Source organism: Euphorbia lathyris, chromosome 1, assembly GCF_963576675.1.
Source record: "Euphorbia lathyris chromosome 1, ddEupLath1.1, whole genome shotgun sequence".
Classification (NCBI taxonomy): domain Eukaryota; kingdom Viridiplantae; phylum Streptophyta; class Magnoliopsida; order Malpighiales; family Euphorbiaceae; genus Euphorbia; species Euphorbia lathyris.
The window spans coordinates 142,887,818-142,902,218 of NC_088910.1; the positions used below are offsets into that span (position 1 = coordinate 142,887,818).

Below are 14,401 nucleotides of genomic sequence, written 5' to 3' on the forward strand. Positions count from 1 at the left end.
TTATGCAGCACTTTGGTAAAGGATCCGAGGTGGATTGCTGGTGTTTTCATTAAAACGTAGTTAAATTCAAAATCTTTACAAGGAAACTTTGTTGAACAACTTAACAAATTAATATCATCAGTAGAGTATTAATTTGATTAAGGTAGCGATCTTACCCGACCGTAGGAAGATTGACTATGGTTCAAAGCCCTAAAATTAGAGGTTCCGTCATTTATTTCATTGTTATAATTTATACAAAGTTTAAGTTGTTTTCTTTGCTTAATGCAAACGAATACATTTGTTTACTTTTCTAAAAGTACTAAACGTTCCTGTCTTGCAAATTAATCCCTAAATCAGAAATATTTTCTAACATTTGTTATACTCTAATCAAATTCTTATTCTAGCAATTTCAAAACCAAATCCAATTCAACGATTTTACATATTATAAACCTTAAAAGTAAATCTAACTGATTCAAAATAAGTTTTTGTTAAAAAGCGTTCCCTGTGGGATCGATATCTTTTATTACTACAAGCGTATACCGTGCACTTGCGGAAATCGCTCAACAAGTTTTTGGCGCCGTTGCCGGGGAACGCCAAAATTTTCGACAAAAATTTAGATTTTTCGTATTTTATTTCGAATCTAGGTTTATTTATACTTATTCAAAATTGTATATTTTATTTATTTTAAGTTACTAACATATTTATTTTTCAAATTCTGTTTTGTAGGTAGTTTCGGTTCGTGTGAAATTTCAAGTTCATGTGCAGTTCTCGAAGTTCAGGCACGTCACCAGATCCTATTGACCCAGAAATTGAAAGGACTCTTAAAAAGAACAAGAAAGACAAGAAAAAGAAAAACAAAACTCCAATAAAAACCAGAGTTACTGAGCCAGAAGTTTTGGCCACACTTATAGAATACGCTAGGCCAGGAGTGGCCGGTGTAACAAACAGCATAGTTAGACCCCAAATAAATGCAAATCAATTTGAGATTAAGCCAGCGTTGCTTAATATGTTACAAAATAACGTAACATTTTACGGGCTACCTAACGAAAATCCTAACACCCATTTGACAAATTTCTTAGAAATTTGTGACACTTTTAAAATACCAAAAGTGACTGCGGAAGTAATCAACCTTCGCCTTTTTCCTTTTACTTTGAAGGATCGAGCCAAAGAATGGTTAACTTCTATGCCAGCCGCATCATTTGAGACTTGGGAGCAATTAGCCCAAGCATTTTTATCAAAATTTTTTCCTTTAGCAAAAACCGCAAGAGTCATTAAAGAGTTAACATCTTTTTCTCAAAATGATAATGAAACTCTTTATGAGGCTTGGGAACGTTTTAAAGAACTTCAACGTTTATGCCCACACCACCAATTGCCCGCTGAACTTTTAATGCAAACATTTTATAATGGACTAAATCCTAAAACTAGAGGTTCATTGGATGCTATGTCTGGAGGGTTATTCATGAAGAAAACATTGGCCCAAGCAAGAGAACTTCTGGAGGAAATGGCAATCAACAGCAGTATGTGACCTGCGGAGCGTGGACACGTACCGATGGCGAAACCATCATCCTCAACTACATCATCAGTTAAAGGTATAGTGAATCTTGATCCACTTGCGATGTTGCAAGCCCAATTTTCTGCCTTATCGCACAAAATTGATAGGTTTATGGCACCGTGTGATCCTAATGGTAAGCCAATCCAAACGGATGTGGATTATGAAGGTATGAGCGAAATTGAACAGGTAAATTTTGTCCAAGGGCAAAATCAAACTAATAACCCTTATTCCAATGCATATAATCCTGGATGGAGAAATCATCCTAACTTTAACTGGAGAGATAACAATAATAATGCTAACGCTAATCAAAATCGTACCACTAATTATCAAAATCAATCAAGAGATACGATTAGCACTTTATCTTTTAAAATCGACAAATTTATTGATGCTATGAGCGGAAAAATAAGTAATCACGACGATGGTTTTAAACGGATCGAGAATAAATTCGATCAGCTTATTAAAAACCAATCATCTAGCACCCATAATTTGGAGGTTCAAATTGGACAACTCGATAAATCAATTCCATCCCGCAAAGAGGGAAGTCTTCCCAGCCATACGGAAGAAAATCCAAAAGAGCATGTTAAGGCTATCACTCTTCGTTCAGGGAAAAATTACTTAGGTCCGGAAATGCCCGGAAATTCGACTTTACCAGGAACTGATTTACCAAAGTCCAAAGAAGATACATTAAACCAAAAAAATGCACAAATTGACTCTAGTACAAAAACTTTTGTACCCAAACCACATTTTCCACACAAAGTCCGCGATAAGGACTATGACAAACAACTTTTAACATTTTTAGACAAACTTAAAAATTTGCATATTAATTTGACGTTTATGGATGCGATTATGCAAATTCCCAATTATGGTAAATTCCTAAAAGATTTAATTTCAAAGAAAATCAGTTGGGAAGGAATTTCATCCATTTCACTAACCGAAGATTGCAGTTCAATTGTGTCAAGTAATTTGCCCACTAAACTCAAAGATCCTGGATGTTTTACCATTCCGTGTAAATTGCGAGATATTGAATTCCCAAGTTGTCTTTGTGATTTAGGAGCAAGCATAAACTTGATGCCATTATCAATTTTTAATAAGTTAGGCTTAGAAGAAGATATCAAACGTACCAATATGGTTTTACAATTAGCGGATCAAACCACTAAAAGACCATATCGTATAATTGAGGATGTTTTAGTTAAAGTTGACAAATTTATTTTTCCTACCGATTTCGTGATATTAGATTTTGCATATGACGTTAATTGTCCGCTAATTTTTGGTAGACCGTTTATGAACACGGAACGTACTCTAGTTGATGTGTCGGAAGGGAAAGTAGTTTTAAGAATAGGAGACGATAAGATCGAGTTTGATATGAACCAAGCAATGAAGTATCCCATGGAGGATTTCGCTTGTATGAAAATTGATCTAGTTGAAGAATGTGTAAATGACATTGTTCAAAAAGAAGAAATAATAGAACCTATAATGAGTGAGGAATTAGAAGATAAGGACCCAGAGCCTTTGATTCGAGAAGATGGACCAGTTCCGCCTTCAATTATAGTTCCACCTAAATTAGAACTTAAAGAATTACCAAGTCATTTGAGGTACGCTTTCTTAGGCGAAGGCGATTCTCTACCTATAATTATCTCTAACAAATTAACACAGGTTCAAGAAGAGAAATTGAAAGAAGTTGTTAGAAATAGGATAGGAAATATGGGTTGGCAAATTTCAGACTTAAAAGGTATTAATCCGAGCATTGTAATGCACAGAATTCACTTAGAAGAAGATAAGCCGCCTAAAGCGGATAGACAAAGACGTCTCAATCCGAATATGAAAGAAGTAATAAAAAATGAGATTACTAAACTTCTAGACAATGGAATCATTTATCCTATTTCGGATAGTGAATGGGTTAGTCCAATCCATTGTGTACCTAAAAAGGGAGGCATAACAGTTGTAAGGAATGACGAAGGTGAATTAATACCTACACGAACCACCACCGGTTGGAGGGTTTGTATAGATTATAGGAACCTTAACAAAGCAATTAGGAAAGACCATTTTCCTCTACCTTTCATCGATCAAATGATCGAAATGATAACTGGTCATGCTTTTTATTGTTTTCTAGATGGTTACTCCGGATTCTTTCAAATATATATTTACCCGGATGACCAAGACAAAACAACCTTCACATGTCCTTACGGAACATTTGTATATAGGAGAATGCCCTTTGGTCTATGTAACACACCAGCAACATTTCAACGTTGTATGACTGCGATTTTTAATGATTTCATTGAAGATATCATGGAAGTTTTTATGGATGATTTTTCCGTTTATGGAGATTCTTTCGATTCATGCTTACAAAATTTGGATAAAGTTTTGTCTAGGTGTGAAGAAACAAATTTAGTATTAAACTGGGAAAAATGTCATTTCATGGTTGACGAAGGAATTGTTTTAGGTCACAAAATATCTGAAAAGGGATTAGAAGTGGATAGAGCAAAAACTTCAGTAATAGAAAAATTACCCCCTCCGACTACTGTTAAGGGAGTAAGGTCATTTTTAGGACATGCAGGTTTTTACAGAAGATTTATTAAAAATTTCTTTGTAATTTCCAAACCACTTACTAATTTACTCATGAAAGATTCAACCTTTGATTTTAATGAACATTGCGTTAAAGCTTTCGAAACATTGAAAATAGCTCTAGTCAGTGCACCTATTATTGCTAAACTCGATTGGGATTTACCCTTTGAAATTATGTGTGATGCAAGTGACTTAGCTGTTGGATGTGTTTTAGGTCAAAAGAAGGATAAGAAACTTCATGTCATCTATTATTCAAGTCACACACTGTCCGGTGCACAATTAAACTACACCACAATTGAGAAGGAAATGTTAGCTGTAGTCTTTGCATGCGATAAGTTTAGGTCATACTTGTTAGGTTGGAAAGTTATTATTTATACTGATCACGCAGCTTTAAGGTATTTATTTGCTAAAAAATATGCAAAACCACGTCTAATTAGATGGGTTTTATTGTTACAAGAATTTGATATAGAAATTAAAGACAAAAAGGGAGTCGAAAACCTTGTCGCTGATCATCTATCGAGACTAGAAGATGAACATCTCTATCAAATAAAAAGTGTCATGTCACCATGGTATGCGGATATTGCAAATTATCTTGCAACCAACATTGCTCCAGAAGGATTAACTTTCCAACAAAAGAAGAAATTCTTCTTTGACATTAAAAAGTATTTTTGGGAAGATCCTTTTTTGTTTAAAACTTGTGGTGACGGGATAATTAGGAGATGCGTTAGTGAAAATGAATATGAGTCTATAATGTCTGAATGCCATTCTAGCTCATATGGAGGACATAACGGCGTTAGTAAGACAGTAGCCAGGATATTTGAATGTGGATTCTTTTGGCCTACATTGTTTAAAGATGTCCGTTCATTTATTACTCATTGTGACAAATGCCAAAGAATGGGAAATTTAGGTAGAAAAGATGAGATGCCCCTCACAAACATATTAGAAGTTGACGTATTCGACATGTGGGGAATAGATTTCATGGGACCTTTTCCTCCTTCTAATGGTAAAACTTACATATTAGTCGCCGTAGATTATGTTTCAAAGTGGGTTGAAGCAATTGCAACTCCGACAAACGATTCTAAAGTTGTTGTTGGTTTTCTTGACGATATATTTTGTAGATTTGGTTGTCCTAGAGTCATCGTTAGTGATGGCGGTACCCATTTTATAAACCGAAGTTTTGATATACTTATGAAAAAATATGGAGTACGCCACCGCGTGTCAACGCCATACCATCCTCAGTCGAATGGTCAGGCAGAGATATCAAATAGAGAACTCAAATGGATTCTAGAGAAAACAGTTTCATCTTCAAGAAAAGATTGGTCTTATAAACTAAACAATGCGTTATGGGCATACCGTACTACATTTAAAACTCCAATAGGAATGACTCCATACCGCTTAGTGTATGGGAAGGCGTGTCATTTGCCAGTCGAATTAGAACACAAAGCCTATTGGGCTATTCGGGAACTTAACTTTGATTTACAACAAGCAGGTAAGAAACGTTTGCTCGACTTAAATGAGTTAGACGAATTACGTCATTTATCTTATGAAAATGCGAAAATATATAAAGAAAAAGTGAAAAAATGGCACGACGCCAAGAATAAAGTCAAAAGCTTTAAAATAGGGGACAAGGTGCTGTTATTTAATTCACGGCTCCGTTTATTTCCATGTAAACTTAAGTCCAGATGGACAGGACCATATCTAGTCATCAAGGTATTTGATTATGGCTGCTTAGAACTTGAAGGACCTGACGGAGTTCGTTTTAAAGTTAATGGTAATAGATGTCCGAGGCGATTAACCCGACCTATCCTCCTAAAGTCACTTGTGTCCGAGGCGATTAACCCGACCTATCCTCCTAAAGTCCCTAGTTCGTGATTCCCTTATAAGGCCGAAACTAGCTCTAAGGCTCAGCAATTTGGGCTTAATCTTCTATAGGGTCGTCAATCCTATAGGCACTGACTAGGTCAGATTCAGCTCGCAATATGTGCCAACTTAATTTTGGGATTATCGAATGAGTTAAACCAATCAGACAAAGCGTAAGACAAAGATTGAAGCAATAAAACAATTGAAGAAACAAAACTATAATATATATCAAAGATGAAAAGTATTGTCACGAAGTTACAATGAGCCTAGGATTCATAACATGTATTAGAGGCTAGACAGAATGTAAAAGAAGAAAAATCCCTTTTAGGGAACCTATCTACCAATGCAGGCGTCTTCCTAGGACTTAAGGATGGAGCTTGAGCAATCCTCGGTGAACGGAGCTTCGGAGGTGTCTTCAATGGAGGTTTGAAGGATATGGAGGAGATGGAGAGGATTTCTCAAGATGAAAAGCTAAGAAAATTACAAAAGATAAAAGATGTCTGATTACATTGGAAAAATCCTATTTATAGGCGTGGCTCGGGCCCTTTTCTTGACCTATTTCGTGTCCTTATGCAGGTAGGAAGTCGTGGGGTCCATCGTGGCGTCGTGGGGGCGGAATTGGTCTTTTTGACCAATTCCCGCAGGTCTGCTCACCGAGCAGGGCGAGCTGCTCGGCGAGTAGGCCTCCAGGGGCCTGCTCGGCGAGCTGGCCTAAAATAGGCCAGTTCGTCGAGCAGTCTAGCCCGATGCGCCCCCGCGCGGTCGCCGAATGCCAATAGCGTGTTTTTCGCCCGAACTTATCCCTGCGCATGCACAAAAACTCCAGATAACATTAGTCCAAAGGCTAAATTGACCCGCCAATCGCTTATTTGAGCGAACGCTTCGTTTGGTGCGACTTTTGACGGATCAATTAGCTTCAAAAGATAACGGAATTATAATATGCATGCCATTTTGGCCGTATTTGCCTAAGTTGATCATAAAACGAGCCTAAACAACGAAAAGTAAATAAAACGTTTCTAATTTCTAACTAACTCACACAAAAGCATTTAAATGCGAGAATTGCTCGCTTATTAACTAAATAACGCTAAAACCCATCATAAAACCGTACCCAAAGATAGGGGTTTTTGACCCCTATCAGGCTTCCACAATTCAAGTCCCTCTTGGTAATTTTATCACGGCTATTGTTTTGGGAGCACGGGGTGAATTGGCCGATTATGACATGTCCACCTACCATGGGTATGTTCCGATTTTGGACATTTCGGCACTTGAGTGGGCTCACTTATTGCTTACTTCGGTTCCTCCTGTTTTTATTTCCTATGCTTCCCGTATTGCCCATCTTCGTGGCACTATGGGTGGAGGCGCTTCAAGTTCCCAATTTGTAGGTACTGAAGGAGGAGGCGAGGCGGAAGGCGAGGAATATGCACCGCCGGCTCAACCACAACCCCAAGCACCTCAAGAAGACTATCCGGTGGATTTAAGGCGGATTTTGAACCAAATCAATTCCAATAATCGCCAAATGAATTTAAGAATTGATGATTTGGTGGAGAATAACATGGTGATGAATGACAACCTCAATACTTTGAGGCGCGAACATAGGTCTACTCGGCATCAGATACTTTCATTTTTCCGTCGCCGAAATGTGGAGACTTCACCAACACCTCCGGATTCCCTGCCTAATGCCTAGGTTGTCTCTTTTATTTTTCTTTTTTATCTTGTTAAGTTTGGTACAATATTATTTATTATGTTTCGTACAATTTTTAATTTTATGTTGAATGATTTTTATTTGCTAATATTCTATCTTTATTTCGTATGCTTTATTTCATGCTTATTTTTCATCATATATCGTTTTTTGCACCAATGAGGACATGGTCCAATTTAAGTGTGGGAGGAGATATACATATATCATATACGAATAAATGCAACGAATAATATTTTTAAATGCAACATATATTGCAACACAATATATTTAACACTATTTTTATTAACTTAACATTTTTCATATGTTTATAAATTAATCATAAGTTAATATGATTATTTTTAGGTTATCTTTATCAATAGAAATAATATATTTCTATACGGGTATTATTTTTCAAAATTTTTCACAAATCTTCGACACAATTTTAAGTAAAAATTGTCTCGAGTGAATGTATTTAAGTAAAAATTCTTTATTTTCAATCTCTATTTTATATCATGAAATTCATGATTCAATAAATCTTATTTTAAATTTTCAATTAGGTTTATAGGCATTAAATTGAACTAACAATTTTAGCTCGGTTTGAATTTCGTCTTACATTAACACCAATTGAAGTTTTTAAGGAAACTTTAGCCATAATACATGTTAAATTTTAAGTCAATATAGGATGAATGTACTATCTTTCTTTTTCCCAAGTTACAATTTTATAATTCATATTAATTAATCAATTAGTTGAATTCTTAACTTTTGGCCACGATTGAGACCAACCTTATCACAATCGAGGTATGAAAGGGAAGAAAATTAAGTACCGTTTACTTTTGGCCACGGTTGCGACCACCCTTATCATAATCGAGGTATGGAAGGAACGTTTAAATAAAACATAAACGTGTTTAAGTTTAAAGTAACGATTGCGTCCACCCATGGCCTGGTCGGTACCTCTTAAGTGAACACAAAGCAATAAAATACGTATAAGGTTACGATCAAGACCACCCTTATCTTGGGCGTAACCAAATAAATAAATTAATCCTAAGTACTTATTTAAATTTAATATATCTCATATATTAGTTTAGGTTTGCGAAAGGAAATTTTGTGCTTTGAAATTCCTCGAGACGAAAGACTCAATAACATGCGTGCTTATTTCGTCCCAAATACAAGACGAATGATATATCGTATTTATACTAAGTTAGTTTGATATTTTGCGTATAAATTTGCCATGCGAAGTTAGTCTTTTCGGCTTAACTAATTTTTAAAAAGTAATACTAAGGTATATGTTTTATTTTTATAAAGAGATTAGTTAAAGAATAAAATCAGTGAAATTTTGCTCGGGACTAGCAAAAGATTAAGTGTGGAGATTTGTTAAGCCCAAAATATGCCTAATATATCATCAATAATTACATCAATATTGCTACGAATTTATGCTATTTATACCTGTTTAGAATACTTTTACGTTCGAATATGTTTCTTTCTTGCAAGGTACCTAAATATTTGGTAAAATCCAAATAGGAACAAAAAGAGCTTAAAAACAGAATAAAAACCCTACAAAAAGAGTCAGAAACAACGAAGATCAATTACACCTAAATGAGGACAAAGACGAAGTCAGAAACAGAAGAAAATGTCACATTCTCGGTTGAGGAAACAAGATTCTCGGTAGAGAATTTACAAAAGCCGCGACCGAGAATTTCAAATTCTCGGTCGCGACATGCATTTTCAGTAGCTCCTTCCCTTCGTTTGAAGACCAAATAAATGCTCCCCCATTCTCGACCGAGAATTAAATATTCTCGGTAAGTGCAGAAATTCCTCCAAGTAAAATGAACACATGTTTAATTCAAAGAAACGCGTTCATTCGGGTGGATAAAGACGTCCCTTCACAGAGGATACGATCCTTCACAACGGACACGACACTTCAACCACGACTCTGCAACATCTATAAATAAAGAGTTGATGGAGAGGTGGAAAGATATAAAAGAAAGAGATTAGTATAGAATTTATGCAGAAATTCCGAGTCAAGTGATTCAGAATTTAGATTTCATTTCTGCAAAAAGCAATATGATGTACACACATTGTTTATTCAATAATTACAAACACAGTAGAGTTTAGATTTGTTCATATTAGTTTACATTTTGGTAGAGGCCGACCGTATCCCTATTACAAAGTTACAGCGAGAAGATTGAGTAGAGAATCCGCCCTGAGTCTGACAAACTCTAACGAAACCCAAGGAAAGGAGTGACAACCCGTTCACTTGCACGCCGTAGAATGTTTCAATGCTCCTTGTTCTCTGTAAACTTGTATCAAATTTATATTTCATCTAATAAAGTCCGTTCTATTCGATAGATTTTTATGTAGCACTTTGGTAAAGGATCCGAGGTGGATTGCTGGTGTTTTCATTAAAACGTAGTTAAATTCAAAATCTTTACAAGGAAACTTTGTTGAACAACTTAACAAATTAATATCATCAGTAGAGTATTAATTTGATTAAGGTAGTGATCTTACCCGACCGTAGGAAGATTGACTATGGTTCAAAGCCCTAAAATTAGAGGTTCCGTCATTTATTTCATTGTTATAATTTATACAAAGTTTAAGTTGTTTTCTTTGCTTAATGCAAACGAATACATTTGTTTACTTTTCTAAAAGTACTAAACGTTCCTGTCTTGCAAATTAATCCCTAAATCAGAAATATTTTCTAACATTTGTTATACTCTAATCTAATTCTTATTCTAGCAATTTCAAAACCAAATCCAATTCAACGATTTTACATATTATAAACCTTAAAAGTAAATCTAACTGATTCAAAATAAGTTTTTGTTAAAAAGCGTTCCCTGTGGGATCGATATCTTTTATTACTACAAGCGTATACCGTGCACTTGTGGAAATCGCTCAACAGAAACGCAAGCCCAGCAAGGAGAAGGATCGAAAAGCCTTCGACCAAAAGCTTCAAGACGAAGCTGTTGAGTTGTGCGACAAGGAAGTCAGGTCAGCGGCTGACCTGAACAAACTTGAAGACAAAGTATTTCTACTTTGGGTAAAATTCAGAAGATGCAGGAAGCTGTCTGGAAGACTTTTCCATGAATGTGGAAACATTCTGTCCAGCCTGACGAAAAGCTGCTGAGCGCTACCGAAGGCAGAACATACAAGAATTTGATTGGCTAAGCACGCTGAGCACGTACTGAGTGAAAGCGATAGGAAGCCGTTTCCCTCCAACTGTTATTTCGAAATTCGAAATTACAGGTGCATCAAGTGTCACTATAAATAGGCCACTCAAACACTTCATTCGATACAGATCTTCAATCAAGTCGAAACGCTGACCAAATTGATATTCGAAGTTCTGTGAGAAAAGGAAAGAAAATATTACACCAATTCCAATTATGTGTAAAAGTCTAGAGTGATCTTATTCATCTAATGTGTTCTTAGCAATTTTTTTTAGAACAAAAACATTTATCATTTCTAGAAGTATAGAAAGGAGAAGCTGAGTACTCGGTCATAGTACTCAGTGGTAGAAATAGGATTGAGTAGAGGAATAGAGGAAGGTACTCTTGTATACTCAGTTGCTATTGTAAAAGGTTTGTTCTCTACCTTTAAAGAGCTTAGTAGAGGATTCTGAAAAGCTCGGAAGGAATTTCAGGAACTGGATGTAGGCGAAGAGGCCGAACCAGGATACATCTGCTGAGTAATATCTTTCTAACCCTTAACTCCTTTATATCTTGCTTGCTTAAATACTACCTAGTAAAATACTAAAACAAACACACGCTGAGTTGAGTGAACTGGGAAGCTGAGTTCAGGGATAGACTTAAGTGCTATCTCTTGAATCAAGGATAGAAACAGACTTAGTCACTAGTTGACTAAGCTTGTGTCGAAAACTACTCAGCACCGCTGTACTTAAACACTAAGTTCAAGTCTTTTAAGAAAAGAAGTCAGCCTTAACGGATAAATTTTTTAAATAGTTCCTAACCCCCCCCCCCCCCTTGGAACTAATTTTGTCGCGTTACACGGGACCAACAATTAAGACCACGGCCCAAAGCCCATGAGAGAATGTCAAAGCCTAAGTCAACAGATCTAAGTTAATTGATCAACTCAGCACATTAAGAAGAATGATTTAGAAGCCTTATTAATTGCTTCATGATGAAGCTGCTGAGTCGAACGGATAGAAGGCAAGACAGTAGTTGACCTAAACAACTTGGAGACAAAGCTAATCCATTTTGGAAAAAGATCAGACGCCGTAGAAAGCTGTCTAGAAGACTTTACCATAAATGGAGAGACAACCTAATGCTTACTGACCAAAAGTATCCGATACCTGATCAAGATAGTAAATGCAATGTTCTTATTGGCTGAAGACACTGAGCATTGAAGAGCGAAAGCGACAGCGAAGTCGTTTCCATCCAACAGTTATTTTGAATTTTGAAATAACTAGAGCCTCAGATGTCACTATAAATAGGCCTCTCATTTGCTTCATTCGATGCAGGTCTTCACCAAGTCAAAACACTGAGCAAATTGCTATTTGAAGTTCTGTGCCAAAGCAAAGAAATCTTACACTCACTCTTATTTTGTGTAAAAGTCTAGATTGTACAATCATCTAAAGTGTTCTATGTATTTAGAACAAAATCTTTATCATTTCTAAAGAGTGTAAGGAGATACTGAGTTGTTCGGTTCTAGCACTCAGTGGTAGAATAATATTGGGTATATGATATAGAGGAATGTACTCTGTATACTCACTGACTATTGTAAGAGGTTTGTGCTCTACCTGAAAGAGCTCAGTAGTGGATTAAAGCTCGGAAGGATTCCGGGGACTGGACGTAGACATGAGGCCGAACCAGGATAAATCTACTGAGTAACATTTTCTAACTCTTACTCCTTATCTACTTGCTTTGTACTGTACCTAGCTAGTAAAACGCTAAAATTGATATATATTGAAGTTATGTGTTTTGAGTACTGAGTTCAGGAATAGAATCTAGTGCTATTTCCTAACTCAATGTTAGAAGCAGCCTTAGTCTTAGGTCAGCTAAAGCTGCCTCTGACTTTACTCAGTATCACTGTGCTAAACAACTAAGTGAGAAATCTTAAGTATAAAAAGAAAGACAGTCGTAAAGGAGAAATTTTTTAAATAGTTCCTTAAGACCCCTTGGAACTAATTCTCGTATTATACGGGACCAACAACTATCTTGGTTGCAAGGTTCCATTGAGGCGAGGTCAGCTTAATATCTTGACCCTCCTTCAACATACAGGGTCATTTGGGTAAGGTAGCGATCTTAATCCTTTAAGAGAATTCGTAAATTTGAAGACATATTCCGTTGACTTTTTAATTAACTACGATGATACATCGCTAACTTGATTTGCATCTAAAAAAGAGGGTTTTAATTTTTATTTTATTTGATATAATATTTTAATAGGTAACAAAATAGTTTTAAATATTTTTGAAAAAGTGCCAATTTAACTCTAATATATAAAATTTGGTGGTCCCAAACCATTATAGAATGTTTTTTTAAATATAGAATATTCTCTTAAAGGTGCATTTTCTTTTGTTTAATATATTTTTACTTTTGGTAGGATAAATATATACTTTATTATTATTATAATAAAATAATAATATTTGGCTGGAGCCTTGAATCGACTTGTTGAATATAATTAAGAAATAAATGTACTCTAATTAATAATTAGAAGAATCATAAAGTCATAATAATAAAAGTTTCAGTCTAATAGTCACCAAGCTAACAAAGTCAAAATACAAATTAAATCGAAATTAAGCCATAAAATAATAATAAGTCTGGCAAGAAAAACACAATATGACTTGGAAATTTAGGATTATTAATAGAAAAATTCACTTCCACTTTTATTCTCCAAGCAAAATCTACTATCTTTCGAATAAACACTTCCACCTTTTCCTTCATATAATGTCACTCAAAAGAAAAATGGACATCATGGTTTATGCCAGTACAAGCCTTGGTTTTGTCCATAGTTAGTTCCACTTGTTGCGTTGCTTCTAATTGTTTTATCAAGGGAGAACATAAAAACATTTGGGCTCTCTCTATAAAGAGCATAAAAATGTAGTAGTAGATAGCCGCCATGATAACAACCACTGATACCATAAGACCAATGGGTAGTTGAATAGTTTCGTTCATAGATGAACTTAGAGCTCTAGACAAACTTGATGCATATGAAAGAATCTCCATGAAAGAATTCTTTGATTCGGATTCCACCAGATCCTTGGTTTGTATGTTCAGGGAAAACAAATATCCCGTCATTGAAACTAAGGTAGACTGGATATGATAAAACAAGAATTCAAGTGTAAATGTCTCAGAAACAAAACTATTTAAAAATAAATAAATATAACCTTCAAAATAAAAACAATAAATAGAATATGAAAATAGATGAAGGGATGAAATTACTAGAATGATAACGAATCCAGCTAGCCTCAATAATGGTTTGAGTTGAGAGAAATTTCTTAAGGCCATGACTGCAACTCTATTAGCAAAAAGGTATAAAAAGTGAACAAACATTAGCTAATATATATAGTTTTCTTTTTCCTTTGCTTTATTAATTTTTTTTGGGACTGAATTTCTAATATTATTAACATAGAATGAAGGAGAAAGAAAAGGAAGTAATATAAATTAATGGAAGATTATTTCTAATAAAAAAAGAATATTCTATATAATATTTGAATATATTTGTAGTAGTATACCTTTAGCTAATTTAATTTGTTCTATTGCTGATACAATATATAGGAATTTACATAATTAATGGATAGTTTATGTAAATTCAAAATT

The 14,401-nt window shown here is 35.2% G+C and overlaps 1 non-coding gene across 1 annotated transcript; it reads right to left on the reverse strand.

Moving 5' to 3' along the window:
• Positions 1-1,243: 1,243 nt before the first annotated feature.
• Positions 1,244-1,350, reverse strand: LOC136215980 (small nucleolar RNA R71). The gene has a single exon (XR_010682981.1). It is a non-coding gene; the product is annotated as a small nucleolar RNA R71 (small nucleolar RNA).
• Positions 1,351-14,401: the final 13,051 nt, after the last annotated feature.